General features: G+C 42.4%; 1 pseudogene; it reads right to left on the bottom strand.

Annotated features, from left to right (window-relative positions):
• Positions 1–5,075: 5,075 nt before the first annotated feature.
• Positions 5,076–5,192, bottom strand: LOC145406258 (5S ribosomal RNA; annotated as a pseudogene).
• Between the last annotated feature and the right edge of the window lie 4,106 nt (positions 5,193–9,298).

Genomic DNA, 9,298 nt, shown 5'->3' with positions numbered 1-9,298 from the left:
GAGATAAAGACCATTAATGTATCAAACCACCTGCCATGGTGATTCAGTAGTTAAATTTTTCCTTGATGGTGTTGGTGTACTCCAATAATGCTGCCACTACATTTGCCGCGACCTGGGCGGGCACCTCTCGGCTCAGCGCCTCTAGGGTCTCTCTTACGTCCCTCGGCCAGGCCTCACGCAGCGCCTCCAGGGATTCTGGCGGCACTCGAGAAAGGTAACCGTATTTTTTGCCAAACATCGCCTGTACCACCGGGCTGAGCAGCAACAACGACATGGCAAAGTAAAATATGAGAATAAACAAAAACAAAATCTCAGATATAATCATTTTTGAAGGAACGGTCGTAATTTTCGGTATTTGGTACGGCCAATCCCTTTTTTGGATCAATTTTGCATAAACCATATGTTAGGTAGGAAGCCTCCATATGTATTTTATTGTGGCCACGCAACATGTGTGATAAAATACTGAAAAATGTTTTCTGAAACAAATTCAAACAAATATACATTTGCCACTGTAGTCAGTGTGCCCAAACATCTTCCACCTCAGACCAACCAGGGTACGAAGGACGGGCGCGTCTTCTATAACAAACTGAATTTTTTTTTTTTTTTTTTTTTTTTATGATGCGAAAGAAAAAGATGTGTCAAGCCTTTTATCAGTTCATGGGGCCATAACGGAGTTTGACTGAGTACAAAATACAAGTAGCAAGAATAATTAATATTGGTACATATCGATAATTGGTAAACATTCTTGCCGGAATCACTGTTAGAGGTATAAGAGTACGATAAACACAAATCATATTTGACCGGATCGGTAAGTTCCTGTAAATTACCCACCAAGGAGTTACAGGTCACATCATTTTGGTGGGAAACAAAAATGTTTTAAGCACAATACATAAAAATGACAACAAATAAGGCCAACTGGCCGTGAAGCCAAATCACCCATGAGTTTGAGGGTATTTTGGGGCTAGAGCGAGATTTTAGCAGCTCTTTGACAAGTTGATGAATCATTTTGCTTGAAGAGATCACCGAAATGAACGATATAACAAACTACGTACGGGAATACTACTTTTGGCTTTGGCAACACGAATTACGCTACCAAAATTCCTAGGGACTTGGACGCACAAACGCTACCAAATCTGACCACAGAATGACTACGTCTGCTTGTTGGTTTTTCGGTTTTGGTGATATTTGCCCCACACTAACAGCGGTGGGGCACGGACAAACATGAGAGCCCGTCAGAGTAAAGGCAGAATAAGGCTCTCCAAGGAGAGCATAGCAGGACAAGCGAACTGGCAGACCGAGGAAAGGCGGCAAGGGCAGGAGAAGACTTGGCGGTGAGAAAGGGAGGCCGGCAAGCTGATGGTCGAGGGCAGGGCGAGACGGGTAGAGAAGGGTGGAAGTCACGGCACCGATGGAGGGGGCGCCGACGACGAGCTGCAGGTCGAAACCGCCCCGACGCTGCCCTCAACCCCCTTACCCTTGATGAAATAGGGCTCTGGAGGCTCGCCCAGCTCCCCAGCAGCAGATGGAAGCCCAGGAGGAAAGGCCCTGTCGCGGTCGTGTGGAGGGAAGGCCCCGACCCAGGTGGTGGCGGAGGGAGGGTCGTCGGCCGTGGTAAAAGGTGGAAGCCGGAGGAGCCTTAACTTCCTTGTCGAAAGGGCCAGGGTCCTCATCCTCCAGGTGCAAAGGACAGGCCGGACCCCCTCGCCTGCTGCAGAGAGCTGGTCCCGCCGTGGACTGGGATGGAGATCAGAACACGGCGAGAGGTGGGCTGCGAGTCGGTTATGTCAGCCGTGCCTCGCTTTTATATAACCCCGGCTGTGAAAATAATTTGTTTGTAATCACGGGGTTCTGGTGAAAATAATTCCCTAAAGCTACGACCGAAAAAATGACTAGAATAACGAAAATCTACGACAGAATATGACTCCACTACCTGCCCCTCCTGAGGGTTGGCCAGACTGTTTGTTTACTTTAGCTGCTGCATCACTTTTTATACAATTTGTTATTTATTCATATACTGTTTTTTTTTTTTAACTACTTCCATTAATTAATTGATACTAATTTTTGTACGTTAGATATTGCATACAAGAATAGCTACCGTATTTTATCTACATCCTCTCTATATACATTTAAATATTTATTCATGGTATTGTTGTTGTTTTTTTTCACTAGTTTCATTAATTTAAATATGCTGTTTGGTGTACAATAGATTGATTGCTTTTGAATGAAATGCTCAGTTAATTAAGGTTTACGCTGGGGATATAACTACAAAAACATTACTTTTCTGAAGGACCCCAAACAACCAAATCTTAGTAGTGAGGATAACAGTATAGATCAAAGTCTAATAGTGTAGATCAAAGTCAATATTAGTATGGATCAAAGTCAATATTAGTATGGATCAAAGTCAATATTAGTATGGATCAAAGTCAATAATAGTAAGGTATAGATCAAGGTCGGTAACAGTATAACTCATAGATCAAAGTCTAGTAGTATAGATCAGTCAATAATAGTATAGATCAAAGTCTAATAGTATAGATCAGTCTTCACGCAGGACTGCCATTTTGTCTGTATAATTGGTAAGATTATGTAACCATAATTACGTATATCAACAAATACTTAACTCCTTTCTGTAGGTCTGTTTGGCGAGGTCCTTCACTTATTGGGGTACATACGTGTAAATACCTTCTACCATCTTGATTAAGTTGTCCTAATTAGTGTCGACAGCTGATGTATATGGAAATGTTCCTGACTCGTCTGGTTCTCTTTCATATACTGATGTCCCCTATATTAGGTTGTGCCTCGACTGACAGTCACCAGGTGAAGTCGATGGTGTTCTGTTAGTCGAGGTATTTTTACCATCAATGTAGGTCTAGCTATTTGTCTCTGTAGGATTTAGTATAGGTTGGCGATTTGTCTGTTAGGTGATTAGTTTTAGGGTCTTTAGATTAGTTTTTATAAGTAATATAAGGCTTAAAAAAATATAAAACCAGGAAAAAATTTAAAAAATAAAAATAAAAACAAAATAAATAAAATAAAAATTATATATATATATATATATATATATATATATACGTGTGCATGAAAGTGTGTAGTATGCATGGAAGGGTGTGTGTGTGTATGTATGTATGTATATACTGTATATATATATATATATATATATATATATATATATATATATATATGTTTGTATATGTGTGTATATATGTGTATATGTATATACATATAAAAAATACATATATGGCCTTAATGACCAGGGGCTTTGGCCCCAATGGTCGATAGGCAAAAAAAAATTTCAATAGGCTAATTAGGCTTCTGTTTTATAAAAAGAAAACTATTATATGCACTGGTGCTTTCCTGTATAGCAGTTCCTTGACCATACCTTGATTTTGGTCTTTTGTTGCTTAAATCCCGTAGTTCATCGGCAGAATAAGATATACTTCAACTCTACATTCTTTCTGTAGCACTTCTTCGTGACTAGCGCCCTGTTGTAGTGTTAATGGCTGGCTGTAGTCCAAAGGTCAATATAGTGAGATGCCAACTTTAGGCCAATACTACATCCTTTCAGTAGCACTTCATCGTGACTAGCACCCTATTACTCTAGTCCAATGTTCAATATGGTGAGATGCCAACTTTACATCCATAGTGAACAGAACAATCCCATCCATTCATATGCAGATGACTCAACACTTCATAGTTCATTCACACTCAGACATCCATTCGCAAAGTCTATTATCTCTACCTCTCAACTCAGTACAGCCATCTCTTTAAATCAAGACTTATCCACGATTAGTGAATGGGGACAAGACAACCTTGTCTCACTTAAGCGACTCATGGCTGAGCACTTCCCCACATCTAACACATCGAGGTTTTTCCACCCCACCATCGATGAGAAGCGTAAACCCAATGTCAAGGAATTCTTCTTTGTACACCCGCTTTCTGGACATCACTGAAGAATCTGAAAAGAAATTTATACTTAATAATAAATCAGACAAAAGATGGTATTTGGTACCGTCCGCAAGGAGGGGAGAGGGGGAGGGAGCCAAGGAAAGAGGAGGGGAAGGAGCCAGGGAAAATGAAGGAGGGAAGGAGACCAAGGAAAAAGGAGGAAGGGAGAGGGTCAAGGAAAATGAAGGAGGGGAGGGGGCCAAGGAAAGAGAAGGAGGAGAGAGGGCCAAGGAAAGTGGAGGAGGGGAGGGGGCCAAGGAAAGTGGAGGAGGGGAGAGGGCCAAGGAAAGAGGAGGAGGGGAGGGGGCCAAGGAAAGAGGAGGAGGGGAGGGGGCCGAGGAGGGGAGGGGGCCAAGGAAAGAGAAGGGGAGGGGCCAAGGAAAGTGGAGGAGGGGAGGGGGCCGAGGAGGGGAGGGGGCCAAGGAAAGTGGAGGAGGGGAGGGGGCCAAGGAAAGAGTAGCAGGGGGAGGGGTAAGAAAAGAGGAGGGGGAAGAGGAGCAAGGAAAGAGAAGGAGGGCGAGGAAGGAAAGTGTAGGAGGGGGCGGGGGCAAGGAAAGTGCCCCCTTCCCCTCCTCCTTTTCCCTTGCCCCCTTCTTCTCCTCTTTCCTTGTCCCTCACGCTCTCTAAATATGGTGGACGGTACCTTTCACTGACATACTTTGGTGCAATGTTTCGTCGGCAAGTGAAATACTCAGTTTTTTTTCTCATATTTACACAGGAATTTTAAAGAAAGAAAGGGTGAGTGAAACCTATACAGCACATTGCAATTCAGTATACGGGTAAAGATACATCAGCTTACCGACAGAAGATGAACAGGTTGGTAAAGAGTGTTTCCCGTTACGACCATACAGCTGGAGGACGTCGACGGTTCACGTTTGCAGGACACAAGATGCTGTTCACGTACCAAACGCGTACGGCACTCAGGGATACCAACACTGAAAATGCTTTCTTATAATTTTATAGAAATAAATATACACATAAATACATAAATAAGAATCAACAAATTCATCCATTCATTCATTGCCAGACGCCATGTATCCCAAACGGGGTGGCCAAGGGCTTAGAGTTAATTGTTTTACAGGAAGGGGCACTAATCCTCCACCAACCCCACTTGACACGTAGGGAGAACGTTATGCCAACAGCATCTGGTGTTCCCAGGTGGTCACCCATCCAAGTACTAACCAGACCCAACGTTGCTTAACTTCGCTGATCGGACGGGAAGCGGTGTACTCAACATGGTATATATTTTTCTTTACTACGAATTCCGCCAGAAGTCTACGGATTTTCCGCTGATTTTTTTTACTAACTCGCTGTATGGCTGTGGGCGGAGGCAATTCCCATACATGTCTGGTCACTTTATCAGCAGTATTTAACACGATCTCCAAATTCCTCAACCGCTATGTGAATATACTGTATGCTGCAAACATCTCAGAATAGGGAATTGAACATGTTTGATATTTTGAGGGCTTGGCGACCCGACCCGAGGGTTGGGATAAGGGGAGTTAGAGAGTAAAAGAAACTGCAGCATGGTTAAGAGATGTGATTTAGAGAGAGAGAGAGTGTGTGAGAATGTCCATGAGTTAGAGAGAGTGAAGAAGAAACTGCAGTATGGTTAAGAAATATGATTCAGAGAGAGAGAGAGTGAGTGAGTGACAGCGCCCATGAGTTAGAGTAGATGAAACTGCAGTATAGTTAAAAGATGTTATTTGAAGAGAGAGAGTGTGAGTGGGAGTGCCCATGGGCTAGAGAGAGTAGAAGAAGAAGAAATTGCAGCATGGTTAAGAGACAGCCTATGATTTAGAGAGAAAGAGTGAGAGTGCCCATGAGTTAGAGAGAGTAGAGGAAGAAATTGCAGCATGGTTACGAGATATGATTTAGAGAGAGTGTGTGAGTGAGAGTAGCCGTGAGTTAGAGAGTAGAAGAAGAAACTACAGTATGGTTGAGATATGACTGATGGCGACGTCAGGATGGCAGGCCCAGATGTTACGATGGTCACCAGTTCACAGTAAAATTGAGTCTGTTGGTGTTTATATATCATGTTGGTGTTGTCACTGACCAGACTCCTGTGTCTAGTGTTGTAAGGTGTATTTGACAACAGAATACCGGATATTTCTACCAGCTCGATTTCTGTTTAAATAACATCATCATCATTATTACCGCCTCCACCACCACCACCACCATTATCATCATCATCATCACCACCACCCTTATCATCATCATCACCACCACCACCACCACCACCACCATTATCATCATCATGATCATCATCATTCGTCCTCCACCCCCCACCACCACCATTATCATCATCATCATCATCATCATTCGTCCTCCACCCCCCACCACCACCATTATCATCATCCTCATCATCCACCGTCATCTCCTCCTCCTCCTCCTGCGTCATCATCATCATCATTATCATCGTTACCACCACCACCACCATTATCATCATCATCACTTCCTCTTCCTCCTCCATCTTCATCATCATCATCATCATCATCATCCCCGATGCCTTGTTCCCCCTGGCTATTTGAATCTGGCATACCTGTTCCTGGTGCTGCCTCATCCTATCCCTAGGTAGGATAGTTAGCATGATGGTAGTTGTGTAGTAGAAGCTAATTTTCATACAGTTAATGTGTCGTGCAGTATTCATTATTATTATTATTATTATTATTGTTATTATTATTATGATTATTATTGAGTGGAGAGGTATATGAGGGAGGGGTGTGTGAGCTGGGAGCAGAGCAGTGAAATGGCGGGGTACAAAGTGACGTGGAGGCGATTTGTTTGTGGCCACCCCGTATGGGATTGAGGCGTCTGGCAATAAATAGATAGATAGATAGATTATTATTATTATTATTATTATTATTATTATTATTATTATTATCATTATTATTAGTGTTATTATTATTACCGTATATTACTATGTCAGTTTGTTTTCCTATGGCCAACAGGGTCACTCACAGCTTGAATACTTAGTTGTGACGTGAAATTCGAGTGAGTCTCCTTGGTTACTAATCAGATCAGTCCTCCACAACCCGAATACTTAAGTCGTGGTTACATGAAATTTGATGAGCCTTAAGGTGGGAGTGAGTCTCCTTGGTTACTAGTCAAATCAACCTCCCCCACCTGAATATTAGGTCATGGTTACGTGAAATTCAATGAGCCTTAGTGATGGGGTAATGTGAGTCTCCTTGGTTACCAGTCAAATCAACCCTCCAAACTGACTACACTTGGCTATCAACCCAGCTGAAATGGAATAGGGATCATTATCAGATTAGAATAAACGTCTGTCTATCTATCTATTGCCAGACGCCATATTCCCATAAGGGGTGGCCACAAACAAGTCGCCTTCATGTCGCCCTGTCCCTCGCCATTTCACTCCCTTCCTCCCAGCTCAAACCCCACTCTCTCATATGCCCCTCCACTCCGTCCCTCCACCTCATCCTCGGCCTCCACCTCACTCACACACTGTCCCTGCTTCTCTCTCGCTCCCGTCCTCTCCGCATGGCCAAACCACCTCAGTGTATTTCTCCTAACGCTTGCTATAACATCCACACCAGTATCTCAGGCGACAGGAAAAGATAAAGTTACCGTAGATAATCCCTGTGAAAGATGATTGTCGTTGGTTCACCTTAACTTGGTCCAAAATTTCGTCCTTTTGCAGCTTATTTCACGTAGCAGGTGGCTGAAAAAGTGTGTGTGTGACTGTGATGATACAAAGATAAAGAAGACATGGTGTAGTGCTTTTAGTGGACATCTACATACATACATACATCATACATATATACATACATACACATACATCATGCATATATACATACATATATACATTCATACATACTGTACATACATATACATACATACATACATATATAAAAATACGTTCACACACATACATCCATACATACAAATACATGCACACATACACTGTACATACATACGTACACATACATATATACATAGCTACCTATATACATACATATATACAAATACATGCGCACACACTGTACATACATACATACTCATATACCTACATACATATATACATACATACATACACACATATACTGTACAGTACAATCATACGTACACATGCATACATACACATACATCGTACATACATACATACCGTACATTCATACATACATACATACATATATACATACATGATTCAGCAGCAATCCAATCAGTTTCCTCCGTCAGTACTTTTCCGTTCATGGTGCTCTGAGATGGGTTGGTCCTGTGCAGGAAATAATAGATTGACTCAAGTTCTTTCACCTTAACATGGCCCAAATTGTCGTCGTTTTACAGCTTATTTCACACAGCTGATTGGCAGGAAAAGACAATGCTGTGGCGGTACATCACTCATAGCGCTTCTTCGTGACTAGCTTCATGACATTTTTTCACCTTAACTTAGCCCAGGTGTTGGTTATCTTGTAGCTTATTTCACATAGCTCAGTGGCAGAAAAAGACTGCTGTGGCTCTGCATCCATTTCGCTGCACTTCGTGACCAACATCGTACTCTAGTGGGGAACTATAATTATTACAACTCGGCATGCAAGATGGAGAGACGGCATGTTTAGGTGCAAATGGCTGTACATTCTTTTCTTAGCACTTACTGATGACTGACTTTGTATCTGGTTGTAATCCGTTGTTCCAACTGAGCATTCATGATGGAGAGGTGACAGTTTTAGGACAAGATAAATGAACAGAGTAAATGAGAGTATCTTAATGAAATACAGGGGAAGGATAAGGCCAAGGATGAGGTGGAGGGACGGGGTAGAGATACATGAATATGGATGGTGTGAGTAAGAGGGAGGGCAGCCTGATGACAGAGGACAGAGTGAGATGGTGATTTTATTCGTGGCCACCCCTTCCTAGATGAATGCGGCTGGCAAAGGTAGATAGACAGATAGATAGCTTTCTGTTAGAGCAATAATTGTAAACGGATTGGTATCATGTTTGACCAGTATAAAAATTTAGCATTTTGTTTTTTCGTTTGGTGTGTGTGTATTAATACAAGGAAGTTTTAATACAAGGAAAAGTTTTAATACAAGGAAAAGTTTGAATACAAGGAAAAGTTTATATGAAGCTACAGAATTTAGTGCAAGTTTTTGGCGTATCAGATAGAGCCAGGATTCCGGGGGCTTGAATGATGAGTGAAGGGAAGCGTGGTCCATTGGACTGGGAAAACTTGGGCTGTCTGGACGTTGCTACTCCTCACCCTGCCTTAGGGTGTGAAAGGAGGTCCGGATGATGATGATGATGATGATGAAGAGTTTTAATACAAGGAAGAAGGAACAAAGATCAGAAAGAGTCCCACAAGATAGTCCCCCCCAGAAAAAATACAAACAAA

Source organism: Coenobita brevimanus, chromosome 69 (assembly GCF_032717465.1).
Source record: "Coenobita brevimanus isolate Jiangsu-jjx chromosome 69, ASM3271746v2, whole genome shotgun sequence".
Classification (NCBI taxonomy): Eukaryota; Metazoa; Arthropoda; class Malacostraca; order Decapoda; family Coenobitidae; genus Coenobita; species Coenobita brevimanus.
The sequence above is the reverse complement of the archived record's forward strand: the minus strand, read 5'-3'. Positions and strand labels throughout refer to the sequence as shown.